The following is a 13,161-nucleotide window of genomic DNA, read 5'->3' as shown; positions in this document are numbered from 1 at the left end:
TCTTGGACATGTAGCTGAAGAATGTCCCTTTTGGCTACATCTCCAACAAAACATGAGAGGGGTCTTGGCTGGAGACTCTGGCTGTTGTTGATGGTCTGTCTTGGGTAACTGTTTGGGTGTCTGTTTCTTTCTCTGGTTCTTCTCAAACTGCTGTCCCAAGCGAACCAGTCCATCGACAGTGGTGACTCGTTCTCGGAGTTGACTGGCTAGTAGTGGGTTGATGTTCTTCAAGATCAATTTAATGACCTCTTCCTCCTCAATGCCAGGTTTCCACCTTCTGCACAGGGAGTGGTAACCGTATGCAAAGTCACGGATACTCTCTTTCTCTCCTTGTACTCGATTTCTGACTCTGTCTGCCAATTCATCTGTGTAGTCCTCAGATAGAAATGCAGAGGAAAACTTGGCCTCAAAGTCAGCCCAGGAGGTAGTGGTGAGACGTGCCACATCCCACCAGTCTCGAGCTGTTCCATGCAACACATTCCTCAATGTGGCAAGGAGTTCTTCGTCAGCCAGGGGATTGAGGGCAAGAAAGTCACGACATCTTTCTAGATACATTAGCGGATCAGGACTGTCATCTTTTTTCCCAAAGGTGGGAAATTGCAATTTAATGGGCATCGCCCCCACATGACGTCTACTCAAATCACCATGAACAAACGAGCTAGGAGGGATTGAGGAAGTAGAGGGGGAGGGCGTTATCGGACAATGAAAATGAACACCAGGATGCATGGTGGATTGCATCCTGCAAGGGGTGGCTGCAGCATGGCCTGGTCTTGGCTGTTCAGAGGTGCCAGCTTGGCCCTCAGTGGTCTGAACTGAAGTGGACACCAGGGAAACTCTGTGTAAGGAGTTGTGCCTAATGGAGGCCATGTCCACAGACACGTCATCCAACATTTTAACACAATTAGAGAGCTCTGTCTGCAAGTGGTCTACAGTGTTAACCATGGGAGAAAAACAGAATTAACGTCCTTGAGGACCTCAGTGTGGTGATGTTGCAGGCGCCATTGGAGAGTGGCAGTGAGTTGGTTTCGTTGGTAGTCAAACTGCCTGTCCATGGCACCAGTCATTTCCCGTCTTCCACTCTCACTGAGCTCTGTCAGCGTGTGGGTTAGAGTGCTCAGTGAGTTTCTGAATTCCATGGCACTCTGTTGTTGCTCTTCCCTCAGACATTTGAATTTATGGTGGATAAGAGTTTGGAGATGTTGTTGAGTCCGACGAATATCAAGGATGTCACCTTGAAGTTGTAAGACTACAACCTCTGGAGATAAACCAGACAATGGAGGAAGGTTGGGTGTCAGAGGGAGGACTAGCTCAGTACTTCCACACAGATCCATGTCAATAAGTGAGTAACTGGTTAGACCTCCTGTGGCCTGTGGCTCAGGCCGAGCATTCAGATTCCCAGGGCTCTGGCCCAAATCAACTCCATTATCTCCATTCACATTATGATTTGTATTGTCAGCTTGATGGTCAGAATGGCCCTGTGTATTCCCATTGACAGGTATGACATGGATGAGCACATTATCTTGGGGTGAATCCATTGTTTTAATTCCACACAAAATATTTGCTTTGGTTAGTTCTCAATGTTGAGCGGTCCCATCTGGGGTGCCATTTTTTATGTAACGGTTTTGACTTGAGGTTATTAATTATAGGGGTGCCAGGTAGGTTGTGCCTACCAGAGAAAACATTAGTTTCTCCTTTTAGTTTGGGTGGGAATGAGTCCCATCTGGTCCGTCAAGTCTACACCAATACAAAGGACGTATGTAAAAGTCAGGATGGAAATAAACTTTTCATAAACCCTTAAAACATTGAAAAGAACTTCAAAAACAACTATATTCTGTTGCGTGGGTTGTATTAGCAACAACAATGATTACACACACACATATATAATAATATCACAATGAGTTCTGGTTCCTCCAGAAATGTCCTGTACCTCGGGCCTAAAAAGAGTCCTGCCCGGTAAAGGAGTTCAGTGAACTCAAGTGACTTTTGTCACGCGATGTTTGTCCGTTCATTCCGTGTAGCGTAAACCCAGTATTAAACATACAATCAATATAACAATTACTTTACCACAGAACCTTAAAGCGGATCAACTCTTAATTAAGTTCTCAACTACCACTAACTACACAAATCACAGTATACATCACATCCAAACAAATGAAATACCGTATACAAAAAGGTGGTAGTCAGTCGGTCAGTCAGACAATCCAATCCGCCAATAGATCTCCAGCGGAGAAAGGCCACGAAGAACGGAGAGGTAGTGCAGGGACACGAAGAGTGGATCCGATCCTGGGTAAACTCTCTTAGGCTACAAAACACACGTTTAACGGCAACAAAACAAACGGAATAGAGAAGCTTCGGAACTGAGGGTTGAACACATCCTCATGCACGTCTCCATCACAACCCCACCTTCGCGCAGCTGATGCTGGCTATTTAATTGGGAAATAAAGGGAAAGCGCCCTATTGGAAGGAGCTGCACTGAGACGGTTCAGAAAATTTCAGGGCCGTCACAAGGCGGCCTAGTCCTCTCGCAGCAGTCCCTTCCAGCTGCAGTCAGAGCAGGAGATGTTCACCCCTCCGCGTCCAGACTGCAAATGAATTGCACTGCTTTGCTTTACCTTGGCCAGGTCGCAGTTGTGTATGAGAACTTGTTCTTAAATGGCTTACCTGCTATAATAAAGGAGAAATTTAAGAAAAAAAGAAACAATTTTTGTTTCCCAGAAAGGGGGTGTAGCTCAGCGGTAGAGAGCATGCTTTGCATGTATGAGGTCCTGGGTTCAATCCCCAGCTTCTCCATGTTTTTTTGCAAAGACTCAACTTCTACTTTCCAGAATGTTGAAATTCTAAGCAGGAAACAGAGATGTGCTAAATAATTTGGTCTTTTAATCTGAAGAACATGTGTTCAATCCCTGTTAGTACATTTATAGAACAGAAGTGGCATGGTTGCCAACTTTTATGGCATCATTTTCAAAAAGTGAAGTTCATGTTTTCGATCCCTGTCCGTACCTGTTTTAAGAATTGCTGCTATCATTTCATTGTAGTTTCAATGGAGTGGTGTATATATAAAGTACAGTGTATTGATATTGCGTTTTATCTGCAAATTAAATGGGATGGAAGCTCAGAGGGGAGTGCATGCTATATATGTATGAGGTCCTTTCTCCACTGAGTTTGTGTGCCAAATTCACATTTGCACAACTACTACATTCCAGAATGTTGATATATATATATATATTTTGCAGTATAGAGTGGCATGGTGGCCAAGTGGTAAGGCGTCGGTCTCGTAAACCGAAGACCATGGGTTCAAATCCCATCCGTGCCTTTATAGAAAAGTCTTCAAATTCCATGGAAATGTACATTAATTGGAGGACTTTGTAGAAAAATCATGTTGTATCAATATTTGAACACAACTATTATATTAAGGGGAAGTATCTCTACGATAGAGCCACTTTACATGTTTTCTGTCCTACAGTATTCCCCAACTTGTCTTTTGAGAGTATTCACTTGTTAAATTAGCTTTTGCACAACTCCCACGTTCCACAATGTTGACATTCTAAAAATGAAATAGATACGCAAAGCCATCTGTTTTTGTTAACTGAAGCACATGGGTTCAATCCCTGTTCGACGTTTATGGTAGATAGCTGATATTATGGAAATGTACTTTCATCACAACAGTGTAAAGAAAAGGTCAATTGTCTTGATATGGCCACTGCGACCTGTATGCTCTAGTCGGCTGGCCCTCGCTACATATTCGTCGCCAGAACCACTTGCTATTTTGTTATTGACTGTATTGACTGTGAGCTTGTTTGTTCCATGTGTAACTCGTCGCCAGAACCACTGGCTCCAGGTCATCTGTAAGTCTATGCTAGGTAAAGCTCCGCCTTATCAAAGCACTCACAGGCGGCCTAGTCCTTGCGCAGCAGTCCCTTCCAGCTGCAGTCAGAGCAGGAGATGCCCATCTGTAAATAGCCCACCCAATCTACCTACCTCATCGCCATATTGTTTTTATTTACTTTCTGCACTTTTGCACACCAGTATTTCTACTTGCACATCATCATCTGCTCATCTATCACTCCAGTGTTCATTTGCTAAATTGTGATTACTTCGGTACTATGGCATATTTATTGCCTTTAAAAAAAAAATCCCTTCTATTTTGTTATTGACTGTGCGCTAGTTTGTTCCATGTGTAACTCGTCGCCAGAACCACTGGTTCCAGGTCATCTGTAAGTCTATGCTAGGTAAAGCTCCGCCTTATCAAGGCAATCACAGGCGGCCTAGTCCTCTCGCAGCAGTCCCTTCCAGCTGCAGTCAGAGCAGGAGATGTTCACCCCTCCGCGTCCAGACTGCAAATGAATTGCACTGCTTTGCTTTACCTTGGCCAGGTCGCAGTTGTGTATGAGAACTTGTTCTTAAATGGCTTACCTGCTATAATAAAGGAGAAATTTAAGAAAAAAAGAAACAATTTTTTGTTTCCCAGAAAGGGGGTGTAGCTCAGCGGTAGAGAGCATGCTTTGCATGTATGAGGTCCTGGGTTCAATCCCCAGCTTCTCCATGTTTTTTTTGCAAAGACTCAACTTCTACTTTCCAGAATGTTGAAATTCTAAGCAGGAAACAGAGATGTGCTAAATAATTTGGTCTTTTAATCTGAAGAACATGTGTTCAATCCCTGTTAGTACATTTATAGAACAGAAGTGGCATGGTTGCCAACTTTTATGGCATCATTTTCAAAAAGTGAAGTTCATGTTTTCGATCCCTGTCCGTACCTGTTTTAAGAATTGCTGCTATCATTTCATTGTAGTTTCAATGGAGTGGTGTATATATAAAGTACAGTGTATTGATATTGCGTTTTATCTGCAAATTAAATGGGATGGAAGCTCAGAGGGGAATGCATGCTATATATGTATGAGGTCCTTTCTCCACTGAGTTTGTGTGCCAAATTCACATTTGCACAACTACTACATTCCAGAATGTTGATATATATATATATATTTTGCAGTATAGAGTGGCATGGTGTCCAAGTGGTAAGGTGTCGGTCTCGTAACCAAGAGTGTCCAGTCTTGTCAGGCTATGCTGTTGGTGGACTTGTTAGTTTGCGCTCCAGCACTTGCAGAGGCTCGGTGCATCTCAACAATTGTGCTCTGTAGCCAGCGGCCGGTTAGCTCAGTTGGTTAGAGTGTGTGATACGCTGCTCTCTGAAAGTAAGTAATGTCTTTCTTTTTCATCTGACATTGTGACATCAGTGTTACATGAGAGTTTCTTGTCATTGTTACATGAGAGTTTCTTGTCATTGCTACATGACAGTAGGTTGTCGTAAGACAAGGCTGCATGAAGTGTGAACTGGAGTTTTCTTGGATCCATAAAACAATGTGCTTTTGGAGAATGTGGGCATCGATCCCACTACCTCACGCGTGCAAAGCATTTGAGCTACTTCCCCAGCCGTTTGGAATTTCCACAAGAAGCAACCAAGAGGGTCCAGTCTTGTCAGGCTATGCTGTTGGTGGACTTGTTTGTTGATGTGCCAGCACTTGCAGAGGCTCAGTGCATTTCAACAATTGAGCAAAATAGCAAATTGCCGGTTAGCTCAGTTGGTTAGAGTGTGGCGCTAATAAGGCCAAGGTCATGGGTTCGATCCCCATACTGGCTATTATGTACATTTTGAGTGTCAAAATTACGAGTCACATGCATGTGAATTGTCAAGGGTGCCACAGAATTATTTTGAGTGAATTGCCGGAATAGCTCAGTTGGGAGAGTGTTAGACTGAAGATCTAAAGGTCCCTGGTTCTATCCCTGGTTTCGGCATCTTTATTTGTTCTTTCTTTATGCTCTGGCTTCAAGGAACAGTTCCACAGCTTTGTTTGTGGGCCTCAATGGTGTGTGCTACGCTGCTCCTCTGAAAGTAAGTAATGTCTTGCTTTTTCATCTGACATTTTGACATCAGTGTTACATTAAAGTTGCTTGTCATTGCTACATGACAGTAGGTTGTCATAAGACAAGGCTGCATGAAGTGTGAACTGCAGCTTTCTTGGATCCACAAAAAAATGTGTTTTTGGGGAATGCGGGCATCGATCCCACTACCTATAGCATGCTAAGCAAACACAATACCAATTGATCAAATTCCCCAGCTGTTTGGAATTGCCACAAGGAGCAACCAAGAGTGTCCAGTCTTGTCAGGCTATGCTGTTGGTGGACTTGTTAGTTTGCGCTCCAGCACTTGCAGAGGCTCGGTGCATCTCAACAATTGTGCTCTGTAGCCAGCGGCCGGTTAGCTCAGTTGGTTAGAGTGTGTGATACGCTGCTCTCTGAAAGTAAGTAATGTCTTTCTTTTTCATCTGACATTGTGACATCAGTGTTACATGAGAGTTTCTTGTCATTGTTACATGACATTGTTACATGACAGTTTCTTGTCATTGTTTACATGACAGTAGGTTGTCGTAAGACAAGGCTGCATGAAGTGTGAACTGGAGTTTTCTTGGATCCATAAAACAATCTGCTTTTGGAGAATGTGGGCATCGATCCCACTACCTCACGCGTGCAAAGCATTTGAGCTAATTCCCCAGCCGTTTGGAATTTCCACAAGAAGCAACCAAGAGGGTCCAGTCTTGTCAGGCTATGCTGTTGGTGGACTTGTTTGTTGACGTGCCAGCACTTGCAGAGGCTCGGTGCATTTCAACAATTGAGCAAAATAGCAAATGGCCGGTTAGCTCAGTTGGTTAGAGTGTGGTGCTAATAATGCCAAGGTCATGGGTTCGATCCCCATACTGGCTATTATGTACCTTTTGAGTGTCAAAATTATGATTCACATGCATGTGAATTGTCAAGGGTGCCACAGAATTAGGTTGAGTGAATTGCCGGAATAGCTCAGTTTGGAGAGCGTTAGACTGAAGATCTAAAGGTACATGGTTCGGGCTTCGGCATCTGTATTTGTTCTTCCTTTATGTTCTGGCTTCAAGGAAACATTCCACAGCTTTGTTTGTGGGCCTCAATGGTGTGTGCTAAGCTGCTCCTCTGAAAGTAAGTAATGTCTTGCTTTTTCATCTGACATTTTGACATCAGTGTTACATTAAAGTTGCTTGTCATTGCTACATGACAGTAGGTTGTCATAAGACAAGGCTGCATGAAGTGTGAACTGCAGCTTTCTTGGATCCACAAAAAAAATAGTTTTTGGGGAATGCGGGCATCGATCCCACTACCTAAAGCATGCTAAGCAAACACAATACCAATTTATCAAATTCCCCAGCTGTTTGGAATTGCCACAAGGAGCAACCAAGAGTGTCCAGTCTTGTCAGGCTATGCTGTTGGTGGACTTGTTAGTTTGCGCTCCAGCACTTGCAGAGGCTCGGTGCATCTCAACAATTGTGCTCTGTAGCCAGCGGCCGGTTAGCTCAGTTGGTTAGAGTGTGTGATACGCTGCTCTCTGAAAGTAAGTAATGTCTTTCTTTTTCATCTGACATTGTGACATCAGTGTTACATGAGAGTTTCTTGTCATTGTTACATGACAGTTTCTTGTCATTGTTTACATGACAGTAGGTTGTCGTAAGACAAGGCTGCATGAAGTGTGAACTGCAGCTTTCTTGGATCCACAAAAAAATGTGTTTTTGGGGAATGCGGGCATCGATCCCACTACCTATAACATGCTAAGCAAACACAATACCAATTGATCAAATTCCCCAGCTGTTTGGAATTTCCGAAAGAAGCAACCAAGAGGGTCAAGTCTTGTCAGGCTATGCTGTTGGTGGACTTGTTAGTTTGCGCTCCAGCACTTGCAGAGGCTCGGTGCATCTCAACAATTGTGCTCTGTAGCCAGCGACCAGTTAGCTCAGTTGGTTAGAGTGTGTGATACGCTGCTCTCTGAAAGTAAGTAATGTCTTTCTTTTTCATCTGACATTGTGACATCAGTGTTACATGAGAGTTTCTTGTCATTGTTACATGACAGTTTCTTGTCATTGTTTACATGACAGTAGGTTGTCGTAAGACAAGGCTGCATGAAGTGTGAACTGGAGTTTTCTTGGATCCATAAAACAATGTGCTTTTGGAGAATGTGGGCATCGATCCAACTACCTCACGCGTGCAAAGCATTTGAGCTAATTCCCTAGCCGTTTGGAATTTCCGCAAGAATCAACCAAGAGGGTCCAGTCTAGTCAGGCTATGCTGTTGGTGGACTTGTTTGTTGACGTGCCAGCACTTGCAGAGGCTCGGTGCATTTCAAAAATTGAGCAAAAAAGCAAATGGCCGGTTAGCTCAGTTGGTTAGATTGTGGTGCTAATAACGCCAAGGTCATTGGTTCGATCCCCATACTGGCTATTATGTACATTTCGAGTTTCAAAATTATGAGTCACATGCATGTGAATTGTCAAGTGTGCCACAGAAATATGTTAAGTCAATTGCCGGAATAGCTCAGTTGGGAGAGCATTAGACTGAAAATCTAAAGGTCCCTGGTTCGATCTAGGGTTTCGGCATCTGTATTTGTTCTTTCTTTATGCTCTGGCTTCAAGGAAACTTTCCACAGCTTTGTTTGTGGGCCTCAATGGTGTGTGCTACGTTGCTCCTCTGAAAGTAAGTGATTTCTTGCTTTTTCATCTGACATGTTGACATCAGTGTTACATCATTAAAGTTGCTTGTCATTGCTACATGACAGTAGGTTGTCATAAGACAAGGCTGCATGAAGTATGAACTGCAGGTTTCTTGGATCCACAAAAAAATGTGTTTTGGGGGAATGCGGGCATCTATCCCACTACCTATAGCATGCTAAGCAAACACAATACCAACTGATCAAATTCCCCAGCTGTTTCGAATTGCCACAAGGACCACCCAAGAGTGTCCAGTCTTGTCAGGCTATGCTGTTGGTGGACGTGTTAGTTTGCGCTCCAGCACTTGCAGAGGCTCGGTGCATCTCAACAATTGTGCTCTGTAGCCAGCGGCCGGTTAGCTCAGTTGGTTAGAGTGTGTGATACGCTGCTCTCTGAAAGTAAGTAATGTCTTTCTTTTTCATATGACATTGTGACATCAGTGTTACATTAAAGTTGCTTGTCATTGCTACATGACAGTAGGTTGTCGTAAGACAAGGCTGCATGAAGTGTGAACTGCAGCTTTCTTGGATCCACAAAAAAAATAGTTTTTGGGGAATGCGGGCATCGATCCCACTACCTAAAGCATGCTAAGCAAACACAATACCAATTTATCAAATTCCCCAGCTGTTTGGAATTGCCACAAGGAGCAACCAAGAGTGTCCAGTCTTGTCAGGCTATGCTGTTGGTGGACTTGTTAGTTTGCGCTCCAGCACTTGCAGAGGCTCGGTGCATCTCAACAATTGTGCTCTGTAGCCAGCGGCCGGTTAGCTCAGTTGGTTAGAGTGTGTGATACGCTGCTCTCTGAAAGTAAGTAATGGCTTTCTTTTTCATCTGACATTTTGACATCAGTGTTACATGAGAGTTTCATGTCATTGTTACATGACAGTTTCTTGTCATTGTTTACATGACTGTAGGTTGTCGTAAGACAAGGCTGCATGAAGTGTGAACTGGAGTTTTCTTGGATCCATAAAACAATGTGCTTTTGGAGAATGTGGGCATCGATCCCACTACCTCACGGGTGCAAAGCATTTGAGCTAATTCCCCAGCCGTTTGGAATTGCCGCAAGAAGCAACCAAGAGGGTCCAGTCATGTCAGACTATGCTGTTGGTGGACTTGTTTGTTGATGTGCCAGCACTTGCAGAGGATCGGTGCATTTCAACAATTGAGCAAAATAGCAAATGGCCGGTTAGCTCAGTTGGTTAGAGTGTGGTGCTAATAACGCCAAGGTCATGGGTTCGATCCCCATACTTGCTATCATGTACCTTTTGAGTGTCAAAATTATGAGTCACATGCATGTGAATTGTCAAGGGTGCCACAGAATTACGATGAGTGAATTGCTGGAATAGCTCAGTTGGGAGAGCGTTAGACTGAAGATCTAAAGGTCCCTGGTTCAATCCCGGGTTTCGGCATCTGTATTTATTATTTCTTTATGCTCTGGCTTCAAGGAAACTTTCCACAGCTTTGTTTATGGGCCTCAATGGTGTGGGCCTCAATGGTGTGTGCTACACTGCTCCTCTGAAAGTAAGTAATGTCTTGCTTTTTCATCTGACATTTTGACATCAGTGTTACATTAACCTCATAGTCCGCCCCACCCCGCATGCGGTCGCGGGGTTAGGGTTAGGGTTAGGGGTTAGGGGTTAGGGTTAGGGGTTAGGGGTAGGGTTAGGGTTAGGGTTAGGGTTAGGGTTAGGGTTAGGGTTAGGGGTTAGGGGTTAGGGGTTAGGGTTAGGGTTAGGAAAAAAAAATTGCCCTTCAAGAGGACCATATACACGGGCACCTGTTCTCTAATTCTATTGCTCCTAAGGATACATAATTTGTTATACGGGAACTTGGGTTTGAATTCAAGTCAGAATCTAGGTCCAGGTTCAGGATTAGGGATTAGAGCTTGAAGTGAGGTTAAAAATCAGGATTATGTTCAGGGTCAGGATTGGATCTGAGGTTATTGTCAGGGCTGAGGTTAGATTCAGGATCAGGGTTAAGGTTAGGACTGGGGTGGGGATTGCTGCGGTTAAGGTTGAGGTTAAGGTCAGGGTTAGGGTCAGGGTTCTAGTCAAAATTCGGTTTTAGGATTAGGCTTCTATGATTGGGGTTAAGGTTAGAGCTAGGATGGGGATTGCTACAGTAAGGGTGAGGTTAAGGTCAGGGTTAGGGTTAGGGTTAGGGTTATAGTCAGAATTAAATAAGGTTTTAAGCTTATTAAGATAGACTTAAGGTTGAGATTTGTGGGTTAGGGTTAGGGTTAGGGTTAGGGTTCTAGTCAAAATTCGGTTTTAGGATTAGGCTTATATGATTGGGGTTAAGGGTTAGGGTTAGGGGGTTAGGGTTAGGGTTAGGGTTAGGGGTTAGGGGGGTTAGGGGGTTAGGGTTAGGGTTAGGGGTTAGGGGTTAGGGGGTTAGGGTTAGGTTAGGGTTAGGGTTAGGGGTTAGGGTTAGGGTAGGGGTTAGGGTTAGGGTTAGGTTTCTAGTTTTGAGTCGGTTGATCCACTTCCATCTCTGACACGTGGAAACCGGAGGGGGAAGGAGGGGTTGCACTCCACATCATATACGCGCGGTCGGAGGGTACGGGCGCGGCCGGCCAAAGTCGTAGGCCCCATGGTAGCCCACTTGTAGGTTAACCCGTTGGTTGGGTTAAAGGACTGTCTGTCTGTAGGGTTAGGGTTAGGTATGGTTTTAGAATGGTTAAGGTGAGGGTTTAGGGTTAGGGTAAGATATGTTTTTTTTTTAAAGAAGGGTTTACGGTTAGGGTTAAGTTTAGGTATGGGTTTTGGGATGGTTAAGGTTAGGGTTAGGGTTAGGGTAAGGTATAGAAAAGGTTAAGTTTAGGTAGGTCTGTCAACTCAACTTAGGATCAGGCAAAGCCCTTGAGTAATAATAATAATAATAATATGCCTTTAGAGTATCCAAAGCGTTACAGTCATTATGCAGGTCCGGTCCTCGGTTGGTTGCCATGTGTCCATGTCCGGTCCTCGGTTGGTTGCCATGTGTCCATGTCGAGTGGTATGGTCATGGTGTCAAGGTCCGCTATGTCAACGGAAGGTGGAAAGCATAGTGCAACCTAGGAGTTTTACTCTCTTTCGGATCCTTCTTTTTAGCTCCATGTTGTCTATGTATTCACTTCAGTGTTCGTCAGTCTTTGGTCCTGGATGTTTTCAATCAAGTGTATGATTGGGAGTTATTCCCTTCCAGGATCCTAATTCCAAATCAACCCATGTCTAGTCGAATCCAGCTGGTCTGTATGGGTATACTCGGCGTAGGATCAGGCAAAACCATCGAGTTGCGTACCTTGTGCAGGTCCGGACCTCAGTCGGTGGCCATGTGTCCCTGTCAAGTGGTCAGTCTATAACAGCCAGTGGTTTGAGCAGACAAAAACCCAGAAGGCGAGCCCTCTATACGGTTGTCATGCATCCGCCCCTGGAGTCACGTCCGGTGTTACGGTCGGTGTATGGAGGGTTTAGAAACCGGCAAACCTTCTCTGGCTTACGTATGAAACGTCCGGCAGTAGTAGAAGTTAATTGGGTGTTTCCATTCCCACCATCTCAGTCGTAGGTAATTCAGTGGTTTTGGGCGATAGTGACCAGTGGAATTACTCCCTTCCAGGATCGTAACGTTTCCAGAGGTATATCATCCCTGGACAGTGAATTGGTTCGTAGTCCAGGTAAAAAAAATGGTTCGGTTGTCCAGGCTAAGTGCGGCGGGGTAAGGGGTCCCCCAGCGGGAAATTCCTCTGCGGGGTCCGATACCTCGCCAGACATTATCTGGGCACCCCAGGGGTTATCCGGCAGACGCGATCCTCCAGCGGCAGCGCATAACCCAAAAGCCCCTCTTTTGGGTATCCCAACCCGCTAGGAGGAAACACGCGCTACTGAACAAACTGCCAATCCAGATCTAATCTGGGGTAGATAGTGGTCCAGCGCGTTACGTGAGTCTCCCGTGTGTAAGGGGGCTGGGAGGGTTGAGCCGATTGGTCTGCCAACAGAACCCAGAGGGGTCATGGAGGAGTCCGGTCTACCATTTCCTCCCTTCTTCTTGCTTGGTGTATGGTTGGGCCTGCTTGCTTAGGGTCTGCTCGCTGCGGGGAGTCGAATAGTCGGGCCCCCAGAGTAGTTGGAGAAAAAGGTTCTCGTCCGTTGGGGGTGCTGGTGGGTATCTACGGTGAGGTAGATTTGGAAGGATGGTAAGATGGTGAGGGTTCTTGGGAAATAACATTTAGCTATTTAGATTCTATTTTGTAGTTTCTTTGCATCAAAGGGTCCATGGTCATGGTAACCCTGAGTTCAAGAAACCTGGGAAAAAAATTGGGTTAGGGTTATAAAAATAAAAATATATATTTTTATTTTTTTATATATCATTGTTTATTTATTTTAGTTTATAATGGTATCCTATTGGTCAAGGGTCCATGGTCAAGGAAACTCCAAGAGGACATTAAATGTTTTGTTGAATATAAATTGGTTGTCTAGTGATTATTGGTACAGGATCAAAGGGATCATATAGGATAAATCTAAGGTAAATGTTTAAGAGTCCGTGGTCACGGTATCTCTGAAAGGTAGTAGAGATCTATGTTTACGGTCCTAATGGCCACTAATCTATTTTTAAGGTAGCCTAC

The 13,161-nt window shown here is 44.4% G+C and overlaps 6 non-coding genes across 6 annotated transcripts; all 6 read left to right on the top strand.

Annotated features, from left to right (window-relative positions):
- The first annotated feature begins 2,718 nt into the window (after positions 1–2,718).
- On the top strand, positions 2,719–2,790 carry trnaa-ugc (transfer RNA alanine (anticodon UGC)). Its single transcript has one exon. It is a non-coding gene; the product is annotated as a tRNA-Ala (tRNA).
- A 451-nt stretch (positions 2,791–3,241) lies between these two features.
- Positions 3,242–3,313, top strand: trnat-cgu (transfer RNA threonine (anticodon CGU)). Its single transcript has one exon. It is a non-coding gene; the product is annotated as a tRNA-Thr (tRNA).
- Positions 3,314–4,471: 1,158 nt separating this feature from the next.
- trnaa-ugc (transfer RNA alanine (anticodon UGC)) lies at positions 4,472–4,543 on the top strand. The gene has a single exon. It is a non-coding gene; the product is annotated as a tRNA-Ala (tRNA).
- Positions 4,544–6,682: 2,139 nt separating this feature from the next.
- On the top strand, positions 6,683–6,756 carry trnai-aau (transfer RNA isoleucine (anticodon AAU)). The gene has a single exon. It is a non-coding gene; the product is annotated as a tRNA-Ile (tRNA).
- Positions 6,757–9,738: 2,982 nt separating this feature from the next.
- Positions 9,739–9,812, top strand: trnai-aau (transfer RNA isoleucine (anticodon AAU)). The gene has a single exon. It is a non-coding gene; the product is annotated as a tRNA-Ile (tRNA).
- An 82-nt stretch (positions 9,813–9,894) lies between these two features.
- Positions 9,895–9,967, top strand: trnaf-gaa (transfer RNA phenylalanine (anticodon GAA)). Its single transcript has one exon. It is a non-coding gene; the product is annotated as a tRNA-Phe (tRNA).
- Positions 9,968–13,161: the final 3,194 nt, after the last annotated feature.

The sequence above is a fragment of the Oncorhynchus keta genome, unplaced genomic scaffold (assembly GCF_023373465.1).
Source record: "Oncorhynchus keta strain PuntledgeMale-10-30-2019 unplaced genomic scaffold, Oket_V2 Un_contig_4078_pilon_pilon, whole genome shotgun sequence".
In the NCBI taxonomy this organism is placed as follows: Eukaryota; Metazoa; Chordata; class Actinopteri; order Salmoniformes; family Salmonidae; genus Oncorhynchus; species Oncorhynchus keta.
This window is presented reverse-complemented; position numbering and strand designations above follow the sequence as displayed.